This window comes from Rhea pennata, chromosome 5 (assembly GCF_028389875.1).
Source record: "Rhea pennata isolate bPtePen1 chromosome 5, bPtePen1.pri, whole genome shotgun sequence".
Taxonomy (NCBI): domain Eukaryota; kingdom Metazoa; phylum Chordata; class Aves; order Rheiformes; family Rheidae; genus Rhea; species Rhea pennata.
The window spans coordinates 15,902,443-15,929,288 of NC_084667.1; the positions used below are offsets into that span (position 1 = coordinate 15,902,443).

The window sequence follows — 26,846 nt, forward strand, 5'->3', positions numbered from 1 at the left end:
ATGGGATCATACTGGAGCCTTCATGAGGTAAGATGGAGGGAGTTCAGACCCTACCTCATTAGAAATAAAGATAACCCGAGGTGAGTTTGAGATTGTGATTCTGATGCCTAGATAAGGATTGGGAGCTTTTAGTCCAACTTGATATATGTATGTATGTATGTCAGACAGGCTGATAGCTTTTCTGATACCAGTTGCCCTGTAGAGACATTGTGCTAGTGCAGGGAAGTTCAGCTATAGTGGGTGATCTGCATGGAGGTTGCGAAGCAGTCTGAGGTGTCTCAGAGGAGATTGGTGAGAACGCAGGCTGAATCTGTGATTTAGTACAAGCATTATACATGTTGATCTTGAAGAAGGCTCTTCATTAGTGCAGCAGTCGCCAGCTATGAGTATTGTCACAGACTGCGTCCTTGTAGCTGTGTGAGCAGCCACTGGGTAGTGGAGTACGTAGGAAAGTCATTGATTAACATTCTGCTCAGTAGTGTCTCCCCCTTTTGAAAGGATGACCTTGTAGATCCTTAGTGCTTCTTTAAGCAGCTTGGTTAGACATTCACTCTGTTTATTTGTTCAGTCATGATTAACATTGATTAACAACAAATAATCATGGTCACAAAGATTGTTCTAGTTTGACATTTGTACTTGGCTGATACCCAAGAAAAGCTTGATCTGTCATTATCTAGTGCATCTGAGAATGTTTTGGGTTCTCATGGAACAGAACCAGGCAGGAAAAGCCCTAAAACTTGTTCTTGAGCTCCAGGGATTTTCATGTACTGCCTCTGCTCTGCTCTGAAACTAACTTACTATTTGACCATGCACAAATTATTTAATCACTTCGTGCATCCCTTTCCCAGTTGTGAAGTGGAAGTTAGAGAATTTCTCCATTTTAGAGGGATGTGTGTTATCATATGCATGCATTGATGTCTGTGAGGTGCTCAGAGACTTCAAATGTGGGACCCCCATGGATGAAAGGTAATGCAAGCACCATTTTTTTAAAAAAACTGCTTTACTATGTTTTTTTCCCCCGATTAATGGCATCAGCAGACAGAGAAATATTTCCTCTTTCTCTGTCTCTTTTTATAACTTTGTTAGGACATTTAAATTTCAAAGCAGCGCAAGTAGTGCATGTTCCAATGTTGCTGCACGGCTTTGAAAATTGCAACATGCACTTTGGGAGGGCAAATTTTATAAAGCAGAAGCAATTTAATATTTATACAGGTAATCGTTTTGTCCTTTTCTTGCAGAATGAAGAATGTCCATGCAACTCCCTCTCTGTAAAAATCATAAGAATGAGAAATCTGAGAAAGGCAGATCCGTGTAAGTATTAGTCATTCCTTGCAGTTCCCAGTAGTTCAGTTGTGAAAGTGGTGCGTGTAACTGAGCACTGTGACTTGTGCCTGTATATAAAGTACCACTGAGGTTTCCAGAATTGGTGCATATTTGAATTTGGACTATTCTTAGAATACATTCGGTATCAACAACATCTTTCAGCTTATGGAAGTGTAACTGCTAATGGTAGTATCAGAAGTCTACTACGGTAAACGCAAAGTCTCTTAACTAAACTGGTAACTTCAGCCTAATGTGGTTGAGCAAACTCAGCTGCCAATGCTCAGTTACAGTTTTTGATGCACTGCAATGCAGGCCTCTGCTTCTGGCAAGAAGGCCAACACTGATATTGAGAAGTGACTGGGTAATGCTGAAACTGTAGCACTGCCTTTTGTACCAGCTCACAGGACCTTTTCTACAAACAGCATAAATATATACAGGTACTTTTGTAATTGCTTTTTAAAAAAGACATTATATAGCTTATTGTCATACTTGTTTTTGTCAAATATTTGCTGTATCTCCTTTGAAATACTAGACTTCCAAGGCAAAACCAGTAAGACTGAAATATTTCTGGAGTGCTGGTAGAATGGGTGAAAGGGGACGAAGAGAGAAAATCTCAGTGGTTATTTATATAGGAGAAAACAAGTTGGATGCGTATAGATTCAGGACAACTGAAACACCTGTCAGGAAGAGGAAGGACAAGATGGGAACATACCAGAGAGTAAGTGAATGTGTACATCTACCTATCGAGTAACACCAACTAAACTGAGCAAACCATTCAATTTTCCAAAAAATCACTTTTGAGGAAAGACTAATCCTGTGGAAGGAAAAACCTACAAAAATACAGATATATAGGACTGAAATTGTTTTTAGAGAAAGAGCTGATGAGAGAAAGTTGGAAGATGGCATAGAAATAGTTCTAACTGTAAAGAGTTGTCAGTGCTTTGTTGGAGTCATGGTCTGCTTAGACCAAACTGTAGTTTTTGGAACATTGCCTGTCAAAGATGAGTATGGTTTGCTTTTCTTCGGCTGTGCCATTGCGTAGCTAAGGAAGAGTGAGCATCCTCCTTTGTGCAGGACCGCTGCCTACAATCCATATCTCCTTAGATTTTGCATGTCATTTGTAACATAGGACTCGGGGTTTACATTATACAACATCTCTAGCAGTCATCTATTATCACGTTCTTCAAACCTTTTCCCTTTGTGCTGGATAGAGGATTTCATTTGTATGTGGTGGTAGCATAACAACAAGAATTAGGCTACTGATGTCTGTCAGACTCTGATACAAACATGGCTTAATGCTTGTTCATTCACCAGAAGGCTTTGGTTCTATAAGGTGCAGGTTATCAGGCAGCTACAACCTAAGCAGTACACCTTATTCCTCAGACACAGCTGTTGCAATTTCTGAGCATGTTTAAGTTTGACTAGAGTTTTCCTATTAAAAGTTGTAAAAACAATGATACCAGGTCAGTCCAAAGGTTTGTCTAGGTCAGCAGTCTCCAGAACTGGCCTTTGGTAAATGCTTTTGCACAGAGTTATCACAGGGTGATACTTTTCCCTGCCATACTGTCCCAAGAGATCTGTGGCTCAGAGATCTGGCTCTGGAGTCAAAAGTGATATCTGAATTTAATAGGCATGTCTAAAATGATGCTCTTCCTCAGTGTCACAGGAAAATACCAAGTCTCTATCAGGATACTTTTCTTTGTGGAGGTTTATGTTGTTATATTGTTGATTAAACAGTTATTGACATTCCCTTTTACTCTTTCCCTTGCATGGGTAGATGAAACGCCTGCTTGAGGAAAGCCGGTCTTTTTCAGACTGTCCTGAAAAGACCTTTCCTACACATTATTTGGAGTTCTCTCTTGCACAGAGACAAAGATCTCTTTGTACTTCTCCCAAACTGGCTAACAACAAATCACTGGCAGCTGCACAGCTACAGTCATGTCTTGCCTTTAAACTTCAAGAGCTTTGTCATCATCACAGTCCTTCATAAATGCATACACAGTTCCAGCAAAACCTGGATTCACTGCCCGCACAGTGCTATTTCTTTGCGACTGTACAGGATGGGGCATGAAGAGTTTGGAGGGAAGCGTTCAACTGGTTGTAGTTTGAATGTCATCATCTGACTGGGCTGGCTTGAGGCATATGCAGAATAGGGAGCTGTAACACATTTCTAGGGGCAGCTACCAGCCCATGGCCCTGCTTCCTCCATGCAATGAGAACTGGCCTTACTGTTGCTGACAGCTGCAGTTGCAGAGCTAGCTGCAGCTAAGACACAAGGTCCTGTCCCAGCAGGAGCCATCAGCAGTCAGGGCAGAAGCAACAAGCCATGATCCCAGGGTGTCCAGCCTTTCCGGATTCCCACCGCAGTGCACAAGGACATGAGAATGGCTGTGCTCAATCAGCCCAAAGGTCTCTGCTACCCAGAGTTTTATAGCGGTCCAGTGAAACAAAATTTCTGCCTTTGCCATGGCTGAGAGAAGTTCTAGGGTAAGGTCCCTTGGGAAGGAGCATTGCCACGTTTGCAAGGCATCTCAGGTGTGTTCCTTATACTACTGGATGCTCAGACAGGCTGCATTTTCATTAGCAAAGGGAAATCCTAAAAGAAGCTAAAGAGAAGCATTCAGCAACAGGAATCTGAACAAAGATAGAGAAATAGCTATGTGGATAATTACAAAGTTGCAACAAGGCTTGTCAACAGTGATTTCCTAACTATTTTAGAAAACAAAATAAGCACATGTAAAAGCAATTGTTCATCATCAGAACCTCCTCCCTGTGATGTCATATCCTGAAACGAGACTTTTCTTACTGTAATTGTAAGCTGTTTAGATCAAGATCAAGGTCTAATTGCATAACTACTACAGCACCTGGAAAAATGGAGGACTGCTCTTAATGTTTATCATAACAAGGTCATAATCACGGTTAATAATATGAATAACAGATGAATGAGTGATCTCAATGAATGTTATATGAATCAGCCTGGTGGTTACAGTTTTCAGCAACCTCTGTTCCTTTCTGCCCAGCCTTCTCTTTGGTTTCATCTACTCATGTTATTCAAGTCTACTCTCATTTTTCCTCAATTCATTGCTACCATCTAAACATATGCAAAAAGCACAGTTTCCCTCAGATCACCCATTTTCTGTTCTTGAGTCTAATACATTATTTCTAGGTCTTTTTCTCCCTTTTTCCTCAAGCCTTAACAGGCTGTTGGCACAAACTCCAAGATCGGGGATGTTATATAGATAGTTTCAGGTGTGTAAAGCATGTGCTATGCCTTCATAGTGTCATAAGCTGCCACTAAAATGAACCGTGTTATACACAATCCTGTAGTTCACTAATACGTTGTTATTTGTTTAGGGATCTTGGGTAGGGCACTTCCTTGAAGCTGTGGAAATGATTCCATCTCCAGTGCCAGTGTCAATAGATTGTAAAGAGGTGCATGTGCTTCTTATAGCTCTACTGGACTTCTCTATATCCTGTGTGCGTGAGAGTAACAAGCTGTTTTGGTGGTTAAAGGTATTACGTGGGATGTTCCCCCATGCCTTGCTGCAGACTCTTGGTGTTACCTTGGACAAGACGAGTTTCCTCAGAGCTTTAACAACTCATCTCTAAAACAAAGAATACAACAGGGGCATTGGGGGCCTCACAGGGGCATTAGGAGACAAAATTCGTTGCTGATTGAAGGACTGGTTGTAGGAGTGGGTTTGTTACCTTAGATAAATGGCTCAGCCTTGTCCCGGTCTCAAAGGCAGAAGGTAGGAGTAGCTACCATGCTGTAACACTGTATCAATGTAGGTGGTATTGAACCTGTTGTCTTTCACTGAATAGGATGATCTAAAAAGCCTTTTATGGTGATACTGTGTTATCCTAGTAGACTTCATTATTCTTGCAGGTCAGAGGAGACTATTACTGAATGAGAAGTTGAAACAGGTCTTAAAAATGTTTTATAAATTCTTAAATTGTCAAAATTAACAGGTTTGAAAAGGGTGGAGGTAACAGAAATGAACAAGCAAGAAGTGTGGGTGGAGAAGAGAGGCTGAGATACACAGGAGATAATGGCAGAGATCTAGAATCGCTTGGTGGCTTGAGATCCACCACATATCCATGCTGAGGTTCACAGCCCTTTGCTGCTTGTCTGCTGTGTGGCTTGCAGAGCTAAACGGCTGTGGCAGTCTGCTCAGGATGTGACTTTCTAGTTTGTGCTCAGAAAGAACCAGCAAACCTGGACGGATGCTATTGCAAAAGCTGAGACATTTCATGAAGTGCTGCGCTAACAAAATAACAGCCCAATACTACAGCTTCTTTCAAACACACTTAGGCAACTTCAGCAGTTGTGAACAGGTAATGACAATGAAACATGTGTATTGATTTCTGAATAGACATTCTGTATTTACAAATTTCTTGGGGCTAGGTCATGTCACACCTTCTCACCACTTATGAAACTAAGCCTAGCATCGCCTTTTTCATGTGTACAGCTTCCCACATCTTAAAAGTTATTGCATCTTATTATTTAACATCCTTGATTGAGACCATATTTTCCCTCTGTACCCTGCTTACTACTGCATGTGTTGAATTTAAGACTTTGCCAGATCCTGAACACTAATCATAAATGGAATATCAACAGGCCTTTGTCTATACTGCTGTTATTTACCACGTGGGACATCCAAAGAACTTTATAAAGAATGTAAAAACTGATACAAATATTCACTCCTTGCAAGACTTGCTTTAAGATATTTGGGGTAGTCCTTTTATGAGAAGAAGAAGCTACAACTTCTCATCTTCAATACTTTAACGTAAAAAATACATTTAAAGTACTTTTTCATTAATTCTCAGTATATTTTCCCATGAAGAATAAAGAACCTGTAGAATCATTTCTAATTTTATCCTTGTTGTTCCAATGTCATAAAGACAACAGATCATCTAGTTGTGCATTCAGCCATATGACTGACACCTGTAATCAGTAATTCATTCTTTTCCATATCCTTTGGGCAGAGTGCAGATATTTCTTTTATGCATTTGTACTTTTTTAGTATTCTTTCACATGTGTCTAGGGGAGATGAAGTATATTGCAGAGGTGAGCCTTTGTCTAAAAAGCAAGGTGATAAGGCTTGTGGTATGTTTTAGTCCCTGTGGAAGTCTCCCTGTTAGAGAGCAAAACAGAAACAAACAAAACTTCAGTGCTTTGGGCAGGGTGGTCAAGGGTCTGGACCCAGGGTCTGGGAGCCCATGTGGTCTTCTGCTCGGTCCTGCTGATGAGGGGGAAGGATGGGAGGAGGAGTAGATGAATTATACAAATTAAAATCGGGTGCACCACTGGTGCTGGCAATGGAGTTTTGGTTTCCAGGATCATGGGACATTGTTTGAAGATCAGCAACTGGTGTGGAGAGATGGGATTCACCTCACTAAGCGGGGCACATGTGTCTTTGCCAACAGGTTGGCCAGCCTGGTAAAGAGGGCTTTAAACTAGGTAGGAAGAGGGAAGGGGAGAGTCATAGAGAGAGGGCTGTCAATAAAACACAGCTCCAGTTGGGGGAGCCTCCAACGGGTGCATGCAGCTGGGGATGTGCGTGTGGGACATGGCTATGGGGGACCCTCTAAACCCTTCCTGGGAAACCTGCATGCATGTCTACCTCTCTGAAATGCCTGTACACCAACGCACACAGCATGAGAAATAAACAGGAGGAACTGGAGATCTGTGCATGGTCACAGGGCCATGATCTCATTGCAATCACAGAGACATGGTGGGACAGCTCGCATGACTGGATGGCGCTATGTGCTTTTTAGGAGAGACAGGCCAGGAAGGTGAGGTGGTGGAGTTGCTCTTTATGTGAGAGAGCAACTGGAATGCATTGAGGTCTGCCTAGGGATGGAGGAGGAGGCAGTAGAGAGCTTATGGGTGAAGATCAAAGGGCAGGCTAGCACGAGGGACACTGTCGTGGGTGTCTACTACAGGCCACCTGATCAGGAAGTTGATGAGGCCTTCTACAGGCAGCTGGAAGTAGCCTTACGATCACAGGCCCTGGTTCTCATGGGAAACTTCAACCACTCAGATATCTGCTGGAGGGACAACACAGCAAGGCACAAGCAGTCCAGGAGGCTCCTGCAATGCATCGATGATAACTTCTTGACACAGGTGGTGGAGGAGTCTATGAAGAAGGGTGTCCTGCTGGACCTTGTCCTAACCAACAAAGAAGGACTGGTTGGAGATGTGAAGGTTGGGGGCAGCCTTGGCTGCAGTGACCACGAGATGGTGGAGTTCAGGATCCTGCAGGAAAGAAGTAAGGCAATAAGCAGGATTGCAACCCTGGACTTCAGGAGAGAAGACTTTGGCCTCTTCAGAGACCTAATTGGAGGAACCTCATGGGTTAAGCCCCTAGAAGGAAGGGGGGTCCAGGAAAGCTGGCTAATATTCAAACGTCACTTCCTCCAAGCTCAAGAGCGGTGCATCCCTATGAGTAAGAAGTGCAGCAAAAGGGGCAGGAGACTTGCATGGGTGAGCAAGGAGCTCTTGGCCAAATTCAGGCAGAAGAAGAAAACACACAGAATGTGGAAGAGGGGACAGGCTATTCCTGCTATAGGAATGCAGTCAGAGTATGTAGAGATGCAGCAAGGAAGGCTAAGGCCCAGCTGGAATTGAGTCTGGCAAGGAATGTCAAGGACAACAGGAAGGGCTTCTTCAACTACATCAGCAGCAAGAGGAGGACTAGGGAAAATATGGGCCCGCTACTGAATGGGGTGGGGACCCTGGTGAAAAAGGATTCAGAGAAGGCAGAATTACTGAATGCTTCTTTGCTTCAGTCTACACTGTTAAGGGCAGCCTTCAAGAAACCCAGAGCCTGGAGGCAAGGGAGAAAGTCTGGAGAAGGGAAGACTTTCCTTTGGTTGAGGAGGATAGGATTAGAGACCTTCTGGGCAGGCTAGACATCCACAAATCCATGGGCCCGGATGGGATGCACCCATGGGTACTGAGGGAGCTGGCGGATGTTGTTGCCAGGCCGCTCTCCATCATCTTTGAAAAGTCATGGACAACTGAAGAGGTGCCTGAGGACTGAAAGAAAACCAATGTCACTCTATCTTCAAAAAGGGGAAGGAGGAGGACCCAGGCAACTACAGACCAGTCAGCCTCACCTCCATCCCTGGAAAAGTGATGGAACAGCTCATTCTGGATGTCATCTCCAGACATATGGAGGAAAAGAAGGTGATCAGAAGTGGTCAGGATGGATTCACCAAGGGGAAATCCTGTTTAACCAATCTGATAGCCTTCTATGATGGAATGACTGGCTGGGTAGATGAGGGGAGAGCAGTGGATGTTGTGTACCTTGACTTCAGCAAGGCTTTTGACACTGTCTCCCATAACATCCTCCTAGATAAGCTCAGGAAGTGTGGGTTAGATGAGTGGACAGTGAGGTGGACTGAGAAATGGCTGAAAGGCAGAGCTCAGAGGGTCGTCATCAGTGGTGCGGAGTCCAGTTGGAGGCCTTTGGCTAGTGGTGTCCCCCAGGGCTCAGTACTGGGTCCCATCCTGTTCAACTTCTTCATCAGTGACCTAGATGAGGGGACATAGAGTGCCTCCTCAGCAAGTTTGCTGATGCTACCAAGCTGGGAGGAGTGGCTGAGACACCAGAGGGCTGTGCTGCCATTCAGAGAGAGCTGGTCAGGCTGGAGAGCTGGGGCAGAGAGGAACCTCCTGAGGTTCAACAAGGGCAAGCGCAGAGTCCTGCACATAGGAAGAAATAATCCTAGGCACCAGGACAAGCAGGGGGCTGACCTTCTGGAGAGCAGCTCTGCAGAGAAGGACCTGGGAGTGCTGGTAGATGACAAGTTGAACCATGAGCCAGGAATGTGCCCTTGTGGCCAGGAAGACCAATGGTATCCTGGGGTGCATTAGGAAGAGTGTTGCCAGTAGGTGGAGGGAGGTGATCCTGCCCCTCTACTCAGCCCTGCTGAGGCCTCATCTCGAGTAGTGTTTCCAGTTCTGGGCTCCCCAGTTCAAGAGAGACATGGAACTACTGGAGAGAGTCCAGCGTAGGGCTGCAAAGATGATCAGAGGGCTGGAGCACCTGCCCTGTGAGGAACGGCTGTGAGAGCTGGGCCTCTTCAGCCTGAGGAAGAGAAGACTGAGGGGGGGGGATCTTATCAATGTGTATGAGTATCTGAAGGGAGGGTGTCAAGGGGATGGGGACAAACTCTTTTCAGTTGTCCTGTGTGACAGGACAAGAGGCAATGGGCAGAAACTGAAGCACAGGAAGTTCTGCCTGAACATGAGGTGGAATTTCTTCCCTGTGAGAGTGACGGAGAACTGGACTAGGTTGCCCAGAGAGGCTGAGGAGTCTCCTTCTCTGGAGATATTCAAAACCCACCTGGATGCAACCCTGTCTAACATGCTGTAGGTGACCCTGCCTGAGCAGGGAGGTTGGACTAGATGATCTCCAGAGGTCCCGTCCAACCTTACCCATTCTGTGATTCTGTGAAGTGTATTCTGAAGACTCAGAGCAATGCCAGGGAAAGCTTTACCCACAGGCAAGTTTCACAGAGCCTGAGGACCTTTATCAATGATGGTCTTCAGAGAGGAGCTTCAGGCAACCTTTTTACTGAAATGAGGCTTTGATTACATTGTAGATAAGGGCCAAGAACCCAGATGTGATTTGTTATGTTGTAGGAGGCCAATGTAAAGAGTGTAGCAGAGTTCTGATGTGGCTGAGGTAGTCTGCATTGCTGAAAAGGCATATTTGAGTTTTGCAGGAGACTACAGATTCTCTCTCAGATACTTCGTGTTGCTGCATTCTCAGCAGGAGGTAACAAAGTGCATTATCGGCTGGTCAAGGTAGAAGAAACCTTCATTCACAAATGTTGGTGCTGGTGCTTCTATCATATTCTGCTATTAAATAGGGAATCTTTTTGAAGATCTGCCTGTCAGAGGTATCCATCATTTCTTGTTTATTCAGGACCAGTCTTTACTACCTTTCTTTAAATTTAGAGTTCCTTTCCAATTTAAGAACGGAACCTAGACACGCGGTGTCATGGGTGTAAGTGTTCTTTGCAAGTCAGATAATTTTTCTTAAGGATTTAATTCATTTTTATTCACAAGAAAGTTGCTGTAGACTCCTAGATCAATTTTAGAGTCATCAAGGATTCTAGCCAGAAATATCAGCTCATTTAATTTCACTGTGAAAATAGGATTAGATGTAATCTTGCGATTAAAACTACAGTCTGGAGGCTGTGTCTTTTTCTGTGGTTTACTTTGATGTCAATGAAGCTGATGATGGCATCTTTGTGGAAAGGACAGATATAAAATCAGAAGACTTGGCTGCCAGAAGCAAAGCACATGTTGGGAATGCATCTGCATCGCAACGTTTACGTCAGGATGAACAATTTGCTGTAATCTAAGCTTTTAATGCAGACTGAATGAAGTTCCTGTCAAATAAAACGAAACGATCAAACTCTACGCTCCATGTGTGTTACACCTTGTAGGTCCAAAATTTATTTCAGAAAATGCTGGCTGACATTTACAGACTTTGGCCTGAATTCTCAGGCACACGAAGGCCTATTTATGTTTTGGAGTAAACACCCTTGCTCATGGCTAGCTGTTCCAGTACGTTATGGAATTCTCATCAGCATTGTGAGTGGTGTCTTTATTTTCGTATTAATTAGTACAAGCTATCATACAAGGGAGCCTTCTAGTGAATCAATGAGGTGATTTATTGCACCCTAATTTTATTACTTAATTACAACGATATCCCCTATTACTTCCATGCTGTTTTCTCAAACATAACTCTTCCATCCCTGCCATAAAAAACAAAGTACTTAGATATCTATCTATTTTTATTTAAGTGTACAGGATCTATAATCAGCTCCTGTAGATTATCAGTGCTAACTACTTCCCGTAAGTGAGACTTTGGCATACACTTAACCTCACTCATCATATTTGCAAATTCTTTCCAGTTTTGGTTTATACCAAACCCAGAGAAAGAAGGACACCTCATGCCACTTGGCTGACCTTGTTCTCGTTATCATGTTGAGCTACGTCTTGTTGGTAGCTTCCGATTCAGTTCCAAATTTCACAAGAAAGAAAAGATCTGTAGAAGAGCTGTCCCTGCCATAAAGTGTATTTATTCAGAAGAGTATTGATTTCAAAATTCTGAATCTAAATGGAAAAAAATCAAATCAGAAATACCACTGCAGTGCACCATGAGTGCTGCAGCTTAGCCTCAGTTTCTGCACAAGGCTGCATATCATGTGAAGCGTAGCTTTTTTCAGAAAAATCCTGGAGGAGAATTGGGGGAAAAAAATATCATAAGTACCTTTTCGTATAAAGCACATCAATAGCATTTTTCACTCAAAATACCAACATTTAAAAGAAAGATATACTAGTTTTAGCAAAACTTGAAAAAAAAAGTTTGTTTTCATTCCTTTATGTGATGAAAGGTCAATATTCTCCCAAAAGAGAAAACTTGTGAGTGTTAATTTGATTCAGCTACTTCTGCTATTGATTTTGTTTCCACTGCTATTTTCTTTGAAATGTGAGGCAGTTATGTGCATTGCTGCTAGCTTGGCTTCCATGATTTTTCCCTCTAATAACAGTTTCTTTAGATGCCCAGCAGTTCTAACTACCCACCATGTCTGCCTCAACAGTGTCAACTTTTCAGCGAAGACCTAATTTGCTATTATTTTACTCTTAAATGGAAACGGAGTATCTTTCTAAAACTTATTCTCAAATGATAGACGTGAGATTGCACCACAAATTGCGGGAAGAGGGGCTGAGATGGAAAGAAGGAAGTCTGGTCTCATATTAATACCTCCTGGCATTAAAACGTGTGACTTTTTGGTTCCTACTGTTTGATTCCCTGACAGTAGTGAATCACTGGCAATGCTTATGAAAAGTCTAAAAATGAATGTACCTACAACAATCCATGGCTGATAGTCGCAATTCAACAAAAGAGTATATATATAAGGGTGATCTAATGACATCTTTACTTCTGTTATTATGCACAGATTTCGCAAGGACTACATGTACCCATAATGTTAGTTAGGTAATATAATTTATCCTCTGTTGCTTCATTAAGGAGTTGGGGTGGGGAGGAGAAATTGTAGCACTGCTGTCTTGTGGGTATTTCTGCATTATATTGTACTGCTTTTTGTATTGATTTCTTTTGATGATTTAAAATATTTAGATAGTACTTAGAGGCACTGGGTATGGATCTAAACCTTGTTACTTGGATGCTGTATGTATGTGTTTAGAAGGAAAAGCTGGTTCTAATGACTTTACTGTCTTATTTTATTTGTGTGAAGGAAAGAGGTTTGCAGTTGCTCTGGAGGCCTTGAGGCCTGTCAGCACCCATGGGTTATCTGGGAACCCACCACTTGCCCTGATGCACGGTATGAGAATTTCTATATCACATGCTATCCTGCAGTCAAGGCTGCCAGGGAGGCTGGTTAGTTGGTTTGTATGGCATATAGCTGATGTGCCTTGATTATTCTGTGTATCGCCTTCCAGCACAAACAGGCACCATGCGGCAGCAAGTCCAGATTCCATGTGATACCTCTGAAGGTTCACCTGAGCTGGTCCTCTTTACTTGAAGCAGGTGCAAGTCTACCTTTTTTTATCACTGTTTGATACATACTTGGATAGGAATATCCTCTGAAATGAGACACCCAGAAAGTCTCTAGAAATTCTCTCACTGGAGCTGACTCTTTTACAGCTGGAGCTGTTCTTCTAATACGTGTCTTTGTTTATTTCCTCACTGTCACAGGACACTTGCAGATCTACTGATCATTGTCATCTCTGTAAAAATCACTCCGGTGTTAGAGGACAGAGTATTACCATGTCCTTGGTCAGTTTCTGTGCATTTATTTATTTATTCATTTTAATGATCAAACCGAGTTCTTCAATTCTTCCAGCTCTTGCTCATATATCAGGCTGTCTAAGGCAGTCCTCTTTAATCTGGACATGCTGTAATTGTACCAGCTATTGAAATTAAACCTTTCACAGTGGTTCAAGTGATAGGAAGAGAATGGAAGCAAGCTGACAGAAGGCACTGTGCATCCACTTGTTCCTATTCAGGGCTCTGAGTATATGAAAAGAAATCTCAGCGACGAAGATTATCGTTTGCATTTACCTTTAGCATTAAATATTTGAGGTCTGCTCCAAAAATTATCTAAATCTGTGTTGTGTACAACAGTACAGCTTGCTGGCTTAATTTGTTATTCTTCAGGCAACGCTCTGGCTGCAATTGGCTGTTTCTGGATTCAGATTTCCTTGTGCCTAGCTGCAGTCTTCCCTCAGGCTATGTCGAGACTCAGGCCTCACCAGCTACTGAGTACGCTGCTGTTATTTGTGATCATCAAGTTGTGGGACTTTGGTTTGCTCTTATTAAAGGAGAACAGACTTGTTATAGACTGGACTGACGCCTCAAGTTTGCAGTAAGTTTGCTGTGTTCAGAGAGGATGAAGGATTGCGTTAAGATTTCACCACAGCCCTGTTTAGATGTGAAATTACAAGTCAGAAGTTCAGAGCAGGTTTCTCTGAAACTCTGAAATTATTAAATACATATCTTTTAAAACAGGATTCTAGGTAATACGTATGACAAAGAGATATCACAGAGTATAAATGAATAAATTCTCTGAAAACACAAATTAATTGTCAATAATTAACAGGTATAGTTACTGAAAAAAGTGCTATTCCTGTTCTTATCTGCTTCTCTGGCACTGTCTGAGGATATAACTATGCAAAGTCAATGGTTACTTTTTTAACAGTTAGAAGTTAATGTAAGGCAAAGAATTTGTAGAAAATATTGTTGAAAAAAAGAAATGATTTTATAACCTTCTTGACCAACAAATCGTTACCTAAAGGTACCTTGTACATATACTGTATTTTAAAGTTGTGGTAGTAAGCCTAAAAATAGCATAATATTACATTAAAAAAAATAGGGAGGTCTGCATTTGTCAAGTTAAAGTAATTTCTTTCCTGCTATGGGAAATAAGAGGTAAACTATCAAATGCATGCTGAAAAACTGGAAGATGTTTCATGGTCAGATTCTATCAGAAGAGTTAAAAGATAAATCATGCATAAAATAGTTCCAGATATGCTTTAAGTCATACCTATTCACAAAAGTAACACCACAAGTTTAAAGAAAGAATGAGAATTAAGGGATTGGTAGAGAAAGAAAAACATAATTATTGATAAATAATTATTGATAAAGCACTCTCTTTTTGTGGGTCCTGTGGAAATAATAATAATAGTAGTTATTATTTGTATGTTTTAAATCATGAGAGGTCAAAGCAGATTACAAAATAGGGAAGGATCATTATTGCAGTTTTATAGATGGGAAAGGCAGATAGAGAATCAAGATAAATTCAGGTGGAAATGGTTGCCCAAGGTGACTTGGCAGGCTGGAACAGAGCTGGGATCAGAGCCAATATGCCATGAGACCTTTTCCAGGAGCTTACCCAGGTGTTGGAAGATGTAGTCTGTTCCCTCATCACAACGACTAGGCTACAGCAGTGTGTGGGCAGCAGACCAGAGAGGGAAGAATCTCTGTACTCAGCCCCCCATCAGCTCTTCTGGTCCCCCCTCAAGTGCTAAGGACAGTTAGCCACTTGCTTTCAGTATGATTTGTTTTTGAGAGTACTGATCAGAAAACGCTCAGAGTTTATTGAATATTTTGCTCCTTAAAAAAGTTTTCATAAAATGTCAACCTTTTCCTTCACCATCACAGAGATCTGTTGATTTACTTTGAATATAGGACATGTAAATAGCATATATTTTTTAAATAAAACTATCTCTGCGTTTGTTTTTCTTATCAGCTCCTCTTACTGCAGTAACTTCTTTGAAACTCCATTTAGGATCAGAGCTTCCACCTGATCGCCAGAACAAGTAGTAGTGCTGTTGAGTAATGTGGGACACGTTATATGAAAAACAGTATCTCCTTTATGCAGCTTGCTGTCTATACAGTGCTATAAGCCTATGTTCTAAAATTTTTGTGGAAATTTGTTAGTTACAACATATTTTTTAAAACACAATTAGTCAAACTGATTGCTATGGAGCACTCAGTGCACCACCGAGGCATAATTTCACTGAGCCCTGCAGACTTAGCATGAAGGCCTAAAGGCCAACTACAAACATTGCAACGCAGAAACAAACACCCACCGACTGATCCCTAACTCTTACACCAGAATACTTCTGTCTTGCAGTGCCTTCTGGCTGACAGGTCTTTCAAAATTGTGACACCACATGTAACAGATGGAAAATACCTTGGAACCAGTGGCCACAGACAGCTGTTCAAACTGGTCCCTGCTGGAACAGCATCTGAGAAAACTCTATGTTTACTTTTAGACTGGAAGTAACTCTGCGGCGGGAGACAAGACAGACAGCATTAGCTTTGATAATTTTCAGTGTAGCAACAGCAGTGGTACCGTAGTTGCTGTGGCTTCAGTGTGGGCTGCCCAAAACGCATCCTGGGGATTCAGGACAACCAAACCATTCTGGTGCCTCTGTCACTGCAGAGCCTTACTAAGTTAAACCTCTCACAGACTTCTTCAGATGCATTGCAGTTACACTGCTTGTTACACAGTGAGAGAAGTCGGAGTCTACAGGTCTAGTTATTTTCTCCTCACCTGTTTACATGAATAGTTCAGATATCCCTCTTGCCAAAACATGGGAGCTAGAGCTCGGTAAAATCACTTAATATACTATCACTTTGGAAAAGAACAAAATCTTGATGCTTGGGTATGTTTAGCTGGATTCCATCAGGAGCAAAAACGTTTATTGAAATGCGTCTGTTTTGATGAACTTCTGAAAAATATAATCAGTTGAAGATGAGATTCCTGGGACTGCTGCCCTGAGGCAGCTCTCCTGGTGCATGAAGGCTTCTGACACGCTCCCGTGGAGCTGGGAGCCTGGATGTCCTTGGAGATCTCCCCTGAGTAGACACTTGATGCTACTGTGAGGTGCTGACAGCTGGAGGGTCTTGGCTTGAGCCCTCGTTTTAGGCTTTGAGGCTCCCAGCCAAATTCACTTTCAGTTAGTACATTTTCAAGCCAAATGTTGATCTAAATTCTGTAGCAAATAATTAGGCTTTATATATTCTTTCAAGAATTATTAGAAGCAACAAATTGCCTGGAGAGCCCTTTCTGCTTCCCATGCAACGACTGTGTGGTGCAGCCGTTAGTGAGTAAGCACGCCACATATGTCACTCCTAGCTGGCGCTGAGTAAGTTAGGGATTTTAAGTCAGTCAGTCACTAAGAGAATAAGCCAATTCATTTAGCCAAATAATGACAGCCTAACGGAATCACAGTTAGGAAAACTGATCTGCTATTCAACAATTTTCAAATTTCATTTGTTTGAACCATGATGCGCTGCATTTTGGTATGTGCCCTTAAATTGGCAGCAGCCTTTCTATTGACAGCAAACTGCAGACTCAGCTTTACTACTACTTGCCATCCATCACTTACTAATTTCTTCCAGAAATGAAAGATGTCAAAGTTACCCTGAATATTTGGATTCTGGATGATCTTCTTTTAAATACACTTGTCCAGTCAATTGTCTATCCAGTTTAGTTACGGTTCTTCCTGTGATTCATCCTGAATTTTTAAGGCTCAACATGGTAAGGAGATCCTGAACAAAGCAGTCATTTGTCATCTCTGTAGTTTGCTCTATGAAGAGATTTATTCTCTTTATTTTGGTAAAAGAAAGCATATTTTTTAGTCTCAGGTTATTTTGTTGTTTCATTGGGATAGCGTCTGAAACTAGGATCATGTGATAAAATATTTCACTTGTTTCTATTGTGTTGGAGTTTTCAATTTCTATTCCAAAATTGTGTCTACCCTAATTTCCACCTGCCTAATATTTGATAGCTAACTCACAGTGTTTAGCATTTTGATTTAATTAAATGCAGTAATTTATTTATTCATAGATAGAACAATAGATAGAAATCTATCATCATCATCATAGATTTTCTAGAATCTCTAGGACTCTTTATACAGCCACACTGAGAGGTTCAAATAAAGACAAACAAACCCAGCACAACAGTTATTTTATTTCCTTAAGTTCTGGGAATTTTTAAAGTACAATATGAAAAGGGAGATGAGGTCTTTCCCTGGCCACCTCTTCATCAGGAAGGGGAACAGTGAAATGATGGAGCTTCTCCCCCGGTGCCTGAGTCAGCATATAGCCTGGGCATTGCTAATGAGGAACAGCTTATTCCTTGGCCCCTTGCTTCATCTCTAGAATTTTCCTGGAAATTGATGTGGGATTTGAGTGACTCTGGTGGCGAATTGTAGCTTTGTGTGCGAGGTCTGTGGTACCCAGATTACATAGAGGGGCTTTTCACAAGTCTCCAGTTTTGCTACGGTTTTGGAGGTCCTCTAAATCCAATCCTTGATAAACTAAGCCCAAAAGGTGTTTTCAGTGGATGTCAAATAGTTCGCTTGAGGTTGTCCTTAAATCCAAATCTAAGAAGTAAATGTATAGGTGAGGATATGATAATATATTTCCTTTCTTTTCCCTAGGACCTTGTATCAGAGCACCGACTGGTCACACAAGGATCTGTCTGGACCAGTTAGTGAAGTCTGGAGGCACGTGACCAAGTGCAAGCTGAGCAGCTTTTCCTTGGAAAGCTTTAAGTACTATGACAAGGAACTAAAGCTGCAGAAGCAAGCGGGATACCAGATCTCTAGCACTGATTTGTGGGGGCTTCTACTGGAAAAAGCATTAAATGATGGGGCACTGTGCATATGTGTTCCCTATCTGTTACTGAACACTACTGTATGGAAAATGAAACCCTAGGGACAGGTGCTGACTTAATAGAACACCAGCATTATCCAGGCAGATGATTTCCCCTGACTAACAGGGCATTTGGCCCCATGTGTCTCTCAGCACATAATTACCAGCTCCAAAGGGGCTCACTAGAGCAGGAACCTGTATCTCCTTCTACCTGTGTGAGTATATGATCTCCTAACAGCAGAGTTTTCTTGATTTCTTTTTCTCTTTTCCTCCCTGTAAGAAATTAAATAATCCGTACACAATGGATGCACTTACTGGGAGAAAAGATAGCCTTTTGCACAACAAAATGTCCCACAGCTCATCACTAACTTAATGAGCTTTTGTGGACATATAAATGTTCAGATCTTTTTTCTTTTTGGTTAAAAAGTGCATGGATACAAAATGAGTGAAGAGAATATGAAAATGTAACTGGAACAAATGTTTATTATTCTTTAATCTTGCAAGCCCAGACACAAAGAATGAGAAGTCCTTAGTTACACACTTGGTCTTTTTTTTTTCGGTCAATTCACAGAAAAATGATCAAAAACTTTCAGATGAGCAAGAGGCATTGGATCAAGGTCAGAATCCTCTACCTAGCTACATGACCCTCAACATCAAAGAAGATTACATACAGCCTTGCAGAGTTTAAAGGTGATGGCAAGAACTGAATTGTATCTGGGCTCAGCTGAGATATGAATGACTTGCATTGCTGGTTAAAAAAGGCCTTGCATCCCTTTGCACATCTGAACTCCAGTGTCACGTCCTCTTCCTCTTTCAATTTCTTTTATGCCCAGACTCTCTGAGGAACCCAGCTTCTATGGGTAGGAGAAATTTAGGGAAGGCTCTTCAGGACAGCCAAGACACACCCAAGTCAGAGCCTTGGTTTCCATATGTAGAATAACATAACAGCCAATTTTTTTGGTATGAACTTCATTTCTGTCTTATCTGGAGAGACTCTTTGGAAAGTTTTGTATGAAAACCTTAAGGAAACATTGCCTGAGTGAGTGCCCGAAACTAGATGAACAATAATGCCTTACCGTGACGAAAACCAGTCTGTGATCACCTTGCTGATAGGGCTTGTCCTGCAATTGCTTCCTTGTCATTTCAGAGCTCTGCCCGAATGGAGATAGGGATGGGATTGAGATTTAAAAGTCCATTTTGTGGACATTTTTGTGTCTCTGCTTGCAGAATGGGGGGAGTTCACCCCTTATGAGGTGGAATTCTTAAAATACGGAGTCTTCATTCATGCAGAGGATTTTGGCAATGACTTCTTCATGGGTTGCCTGATGAAGAAGCTCCCTGAATCTAGGATTTGCTTCATGCAAGGTGGTATGGTCACTTGGGAAAATTTAAAATGAGTAAAAATACATTTGCTAAAAAATAATAAAAATATATAAAAATTACATATTAAATTATTATATATTGAATTATTATTTTTTATGTATACTGTAAAAATACATTTGCTAAAATACAGTTTCTGCATACTGCAATCAGTGCCCTGCACCATGCAGAACTGAAATATGTACAATAGGTTGTTCCCAACTCTGACTGAATTTCTCGGACAGTTACTGGAGATGGGCTAACTGGGTAGAAAAGTGCTCAAAGAATGTTTCAAATAATGCTATTCACTTCTGCTTTTCAGGTGACTCTTAAGTCTGAAATTTCAGGGCTGTTTAAGAGTGCCTTTTTTATTTTTAAACAGCTCAGCAGCAGAGTTTCACATGGGAAATATTCATATACTGAAACTGGAATCCTACGGCCAAATTTGTCTATGAATGGGCATATTCTAAAACAAAAAGCAATGTTATTGCTGAGGTTATTATAAAACACAGCAATTTTGAGTAGTTTCCCAATTGTTAATAATATTTTTGCAAGTTTAATAGTGTTCTAAATCCTTTGTAATTTTGCTAGCATGATTAAATCAGTGAGTTTTGCCATCCTTACCTTGGTAAAATGTGTTGGCTTCCAATAATGGTTGAAAGTCAGCTTTGAGGTTTTTATGCAGTTCTTCTTGATTTAATTTTACGTACTGCTAGGATTCTCTACCATACCCCTTTATATCCTAGTTCTCTGGAGTTAAGGTGCCTGTAGAAGAGTCCTTGAACTCTGTACAGTAGATACATTACATATAAATAAGCATGACACACTACAGGACACCAAGGATACCAGCGATAGCCATGGCCAGTAAGAAAATGTTTTTTCTTACTAGCTGAAAAAACTATATAAACAGCAACATGGTGTGATAGTCCCTATTTGGTATGCAGAGGACTTGTACTCCTCAATGTACTACGCAAAAGGAGTCAGGGGCCATATTAATACAATCATGAGAAAATATCTGGATATGAAGAACAGAAGCTTATGTTTAATCTTGTATTTAATTCTCAAAACTTTAATGGCTATACTTGGAGCTTTTAGCAATGTGATGAGTTAATAAAGAAGTGACTTAGGAAGATACTGTAGACAGCTGTAAAATCCTGAATCAAGTGGAGAAAGTGAGTAGAGAATTTAAATTCCCTATGTCTTACTGTACGAGAATAAGGGGCACAAGGTGATGCAATAGGAAACAAGTCCAGACCAGTCAGAGTGAAATCACAGAATTCGTTGGTGGGAGGTGTCCCAGGAGCCCAAATATAAATAGGTTCAAAAGGGGGAGGACAAATTCATAGAAGGTAAGGCCACTGGTGTCTCTGAAATGTAATGGTTCAGATGCAAGAGCTGGCTGTGGAAGTACCAAATCCAAAGATTTGTGAGATGCTGGGAGAGTGCAATAAGGAATAAATCCCGTTATACTTGCTTGCCATTTACTCGTTTTCTTCCTTTAATCACCCTCTGGTGACCACTATAAGTAGGAAGTAGATTATGGAGCTAGGTGGGGCTGCTGAGCCATTCTTCTGAGAACTCCTACCTCATTTGCAGTTTTGCAACGATGATGGTGTGGTCTAGGCAAACCAAGGTGGTCTGTTAGCAAAGAACACAGCCCCCCCCCCCAGTCTAGGCCCAGTCCTGATCCTAATACCTGAATTTGGCAGGTGACCCAAAGATGTAGATGCATCTTCAGGAAGGATAAGATGCAGAGTAACATTGCCACCTAGCGATATAAGATATGTGCCCTCTTGATTTGCACTTCAAATGTACTATATCAGGTATAACATGATAGTTTAAGGCTACAAGTGAGGTGTCGTTTAGTGGAAGAGGTAATATGTTTTATAAGAGCAGTGGCTAGAGTTGGAAAGAAAAGATGAGCTTTTGGGGATACAAGACCCTCGCATTTGCAGAAGAAAGGCTAGGGTGCCTGAAAGCTTGTCTGTTTTTCCATCTCTGTCAGCCTGGAAAAAGATTTTTCCTCTCCTTACAGTTCTTAAATCAGCTAGTACAGGTACCATGAAGAGGCAGTGAGAGAGATCTGGACAACATTACTATGTTGCCATGACTGAATCATGGGGGGGACACCAGTGTTTGGAAGATATTAAAAATGCTCCTGCCAGGAGAGCAGAAGGAGTGATGGAGTGAGAAGGCACCAAATGAAGACAGGAGAAATGAGAGTAGTTCTGTTTTCACTTCAGGCCTGCATGGTAGCTTCTCAGCCTGCAGGGAACTGAGATTATGTTGATGAAAACTGGCCAGCAGTTATCTCCAAATGAACTCTGACAGCCTAGCTGAGTGTGGAAAATGTTCCTATCTGATTTCTTAATCATGTATTTTTAATATTTCTCAAGCAAGTCCCATTCCTATTACTGTGAAACAGAAGAAGCTTTTTTCTTGTCCCACTCCAAAAATAAGCTAGGTTTAAAAGGGAAATGCATTTCTATTATTAAATTATGGAATGCATAATTATTGCATAGTGGAATTCAAATTATTGCATTCTTTGCAATGTATGGCTTTTGCAAAGCTTTCACTGGTATGGATTTTCAAGGCAAAACTCACCACTGCCATAGCTGGGGGAGTTCTGAAAGCCACAACAGAGCCGTGGAAGAAGTACTTTTCAAGCTCCAAGAGGCTTTTGGAGATTTCTGCACTGGAGACATTTTTAGATATTAGAACAAAAGTGGAAAAAGGACTGTGGGAATGACAATCAAGGAGAGGGACAATCGGAGATGTCTCACTCAGAATATCACGTGGCAAGGGAAAACTTACCAGGGATATTGAAGATCTCTTTTTTATTAGGGTACTACCCTGTACACTGTCCCAAAGTATGCTCCAGCTGCTTGGATCTTGGCTGTTCAGGGGCAACCTCCAAACCTTTTGACTTTGTAAATGGTTGTACACATTAGACCAAACCCTCACGTTATGCGGAATGGCCTAGTTTTACTCTCTGATGACAAATTTTGTAGGACAGGAAAATATGCAGGCTAAAAAATCTTGGTTTGCAATATTTTGATTTAGATGTATGTGACAATAAACTGCAGTAGCTAAAGACTTGGCACAAAATGCCTTCTCCTATAACCAGTTGGATGCCTGACACTCGTCAGATCCTTCAGAAAGATTCTCACTGAGGTGCGCTCAACTCAGAACTGTTGAAGTTGGTTGGCTATACTACTATTTTTATTTTATCTCTTGTCTTATGAATCTTTAAATGACTATTATGTTCAGATACAAATAGTATTAAATTCTTACAAAGGTTTTTTTTTTAATATCTTGAAGCTGGAGCCAATATTGTACTGCTCCTTCATACTCAACTGTCACATTGCTAGTGATACGTAATTGGATTTCTGCTCTCATGTCTGAACTCATTCTTAGCAACATTATTTCCATAAGTTTCCTTTGGATGAGCTTATGTAGATGATGATCTGTGACCAAGTATAAAACTGTTGAAGTTTTTAAACCGGATTATCTTTGCCAAGGGCCTTTCAGTGAACCTACATGTTGTTGCAAACATCTCAGTGTTCTCTGTCTGCCTTGGCAGATCACATTTTTTGAGTATTGTTGTTACAGAGTTGGATATGTCAATTATCTGGAACTGTGTTTATATATATACATATACATATACATTTATTCGATTTGGCTGTATCCATTTATGTTCCTGGGAACTGTGGTGTTTGAATGTGACTGACAAGTTTGATTTATGTGCTCTTCTTCACTTCCTCCAGAGAGGTGTTGCAGAACAGTGAGATCAACCAATGCTTTTGATAGAAGGTCTTAGGTCCTCATTCCCAACCTCATGAATTGCTGTTTAACACAATTCTTTTCCTCTGCTCTTTTTCCAAGTGTCTATATCTCTTAACAGCATTTTTGTCAAAGCCAGTTTACAGTTTAAACTAATCTTGGAAGAACCAGGTCCAGATTCTCAGCCTCCACTAATTTACACACAGAGAATCCAACTATGAGTTCTACCAAATAATAGATCATTTTTTTTCCAGATTTAAGTAGTATTCTTCCACTCTCATTTTGTTTTCTAGGGAATATGCTTTACTGAATGTTTATTCTCTTCCCATTACTACTTTAAGATTGATATGATTATATGTTGCCACATTATTAGGATCTTCTCTGCTTTAACTAATGTTAGATACCTTTGGTGTTTTAATTATTACAAAGAACTGCATCAAGACAATAATTTGTTCATATTCTCTACCAACCAGCAGAGCCTTTTCTACCAGCAAGGAACAATGGGTGGGAGACTTACTTGGTGACCCCTGAATGTGGCATCATGGGTATTGTTCGGCAGTTCTTGACGAAGCGGGTGACGGTTTCAAAGTTCTTCAGCTTCCTAAAGGAATTCCAAATGCACAAGAATACCTACAGAGCAAAAGCTTTTGTATAAGGAAAGGTGAAAAAAAAATGAATTTTAATTTTGCCTGGTTAGATGGTTTGACATTTTTGTTAGTGAAAAGAAGGTAGAAGATGATCAGGCTTTAATCTTCACTTGAGAAAAAAAAATTCAATGTAACTCATTAAATGTCATCCAGTTAAATCAGCTGGACAGAGCTGAACATCCTTAACAGAAGTGACTTTAGATCTCAGTCACTTTTTCACTGGCCTCAAGTAAATTTGCAAAACAACTCCAGTTCTGGTATAGCTCTGTTTTTACTAAAATTAGAATCTGAACAGTTACTCCAAGAAATCCCTATGTTCCAGAGAAGGGCAACTCTTGCTAGTCAAGGATGGGGGAAGAGCTGTATGAGAAGGGAAAGAGCTCATCTTTTTACCTTGGACAAGATCTCTTTTTTTCTGAGTCAAGGTTGAGCTTCAGTAAAGCAGCAGGGTCTTGGAAGAGCAAAAGCGATGGGGAGACAAGTTATGTTTCATTCCTATTTTGCTAGCCAACCAGTAGATCTATTGCTTCTGCAGTGTCACTGAAATAATCACTGAAATAAGAAATATTTCCTTTTGAATGCCATACTAGATAATTCCCCCAACCAGCTGACACAAACAGCAGTGTTCCTGTGTGTAGCAGATGCAGCTGGATACATTCATATCAGCTACCCACCACTCATGAGGCCAGAGAAGAAAGTAGATGTTGTCCTACACTCTAAGTATTCTTCCAGATCACAGACATTGGTGTGAGGACAACTTTGTTTACTCCAATAATAACCACTGTCTTAGCGCTCTTTAAAGGAGTCACAGTAGTTTATATAGAAGAAACTTACTATAGGAGAAAAAATTCTGGACTGACAGTTCCAGTTTCTTAGATGTCTAGATCTTATGGTGATGCTAAAATACCGTGGCAAATTCCCTAAAGAGAACAAAAACAGTATCATATTTCTAAAGTTTTTATTTTAATTAAAGCTATGGTAGATAATTAGATATCTCCTAGACCCATGTGCTAATGGAACTTCAATATAGCTGGCTACATCTTTTCTGTTGAGTATTTTTCTGGAACCAGTACCACCACTTAGGAACTCATTTTGTCTCTGTACAAGAACTTGCTATTTTTTTCAAAGTCATGGTGAAGAATGTCCTTTGATGTCATATTTTCTGTTTCAAATACCACCTAACAGCTTGGCCTAGAATTCCTGTTACTTAATATGGGTGCTGACCATAAGTGCTGACCAGATTCAGGAGCAAATGTCTTGTTTTCCAAAGAGACTGACACATCTGCAAAATTCAATTAACATTTCAGTCATTTGTGCAATGATGCCTACATCACTTTTTACAGTAATCTTTTAGCGTCTGAGGCAGTTAGGGGCTTAGATTTCCTGCCAAGTTAACAAGATGTTTGTACCTTTGTGAATCTGCATTTAAAAATACACCATTTCAGATTCCTGGCCTTTCTGCTGATTTTAGGATTTTTTTTTTTCCAGTAGTAGGCGTGTTTTTGTGCTCTAACTACCTTGCAGATAGTTGCTGAGGTGGAGGCAGGACAACAATCAGAAGTTCAAGTTGGGTCTTGAAATGTTGTTCTGTTCATAACTCATAGCTAATATCTCACAAAAGAGACGAAGACCAGAAGAAACACTAACAGTGAGCACAGGCCTCTGGTCTTTGTGAGATGTGTAGAGTACTGAAGAAAGCTGAGGGAACAGCATTCCTGACTGACTTTTTCTGTCTCAGTGCAGCCTTTGGAAGAAGCCTCTAAGTACTTCTTAAAACAGGGAATCCCATTTCCCCAAATTCACCTAAGTGCTGGAGAAGGATCTAAAGGAGTGTTATATCTTTGAAGACAGAGAGACCCCCTGGGTGCCCGTAGTGGTATTTTTCCTGCTGGTCAACAACATGTTCAGGAAGCACCAAGACCGGCACCGGGGTAGCCGGTCGCCTCGCTGCCGCTGGATGGGAAGCTGGGGGAAGCCCAGAGGTGCGTGAGCAACCTCATCCTCGTCCTCATCCTCCAGGCAGTGGGAGCAGGCGCCGAGGCTCTCTGAGCTGCTCCTGAGGGATGGCACCATGCGTTTCTCAGGACGCGGTATACTCGCCACCCTGCTGCAACTGTCAGTCCTGTTTGCCCTTCGCCAGCCACAGGTCTGGCAGGGACTTTCCTCCATCAGCTCCTCTGGTGGCTGCCAGGTCCCTCTGGAGGCTGCCAGGTCCCTCCAGAGGCCGCTGGCCCCTCTGCACCAGCCTGGAGCAGAAACACCAGAGCCTGCTTGAAAGACAACGGGGAACTAAACCTCTCAGCACAATTGCTGGAGAGAAACCTCCCTTTTTGCCAAAATGGACCACAACTTAAAAAATACTGGGACCACAAAAGTGTCCTACTAACAGTCTGTCTTTATTTGCAGGGATGAACGCAGCTTGGCCGAGATGGCACAGGGTAGCGTGGACATTTCCAGCCTGCTCTCCCCGTACTGCACAAACAGCTTTACCCACACGGAGGAGGAATTCAGCAAGTTGGTAAAACTGACCAGCTACAACATTCAGAAAAACGTTTGATTCTTCAGGCTTTGAGTTCAGTGATAGAACAAAAGAAAAAATAAATGTCATTCCAAATTTCAGAAAGTTATTTGGATCATTTCTTTTTTCTACATTCCTTTTTTTGTGAATGAACAATACAGACTTAGGAAAGTAATAAGATTTTTCTTAGCTTGTGGTTCCTCTCTACCAAGCTGCAAGCCAAGATAAACCAATTAAATAAAATAATGATTAGCCTCATAGGTGCTTACTTAATTTGATTTTCACTGTTAGACATGTTATATGTGTGCATGTGTGTATATGTGTATATATGTATGCGTGTGTATATATGTATATACACTAAATGAAGAGTTGCTAGGAAATATGAGACATATTGACAGCTTTTAAATGCATGAATGGAGGACAGCAATGCAAATGCTTTTAAAATTTACTATACTGGAAAAAATTACCGGTAAAGTAGATAAATAAGCTATAGGTGTT

General features: G+C 41.3%; 1 pseudogene; it reads left to right on the plus strand.

Annotated features, from left to right (window-relative positions):
* LOC134140707 (cytosolic phospholipase A2 epsilon-like) lies at positions 1 to 26,431 on the plus strand (annotated as a pseudogene).
* Positions 26,432 to 26,846: the final 415 nt, after the last annotated feature.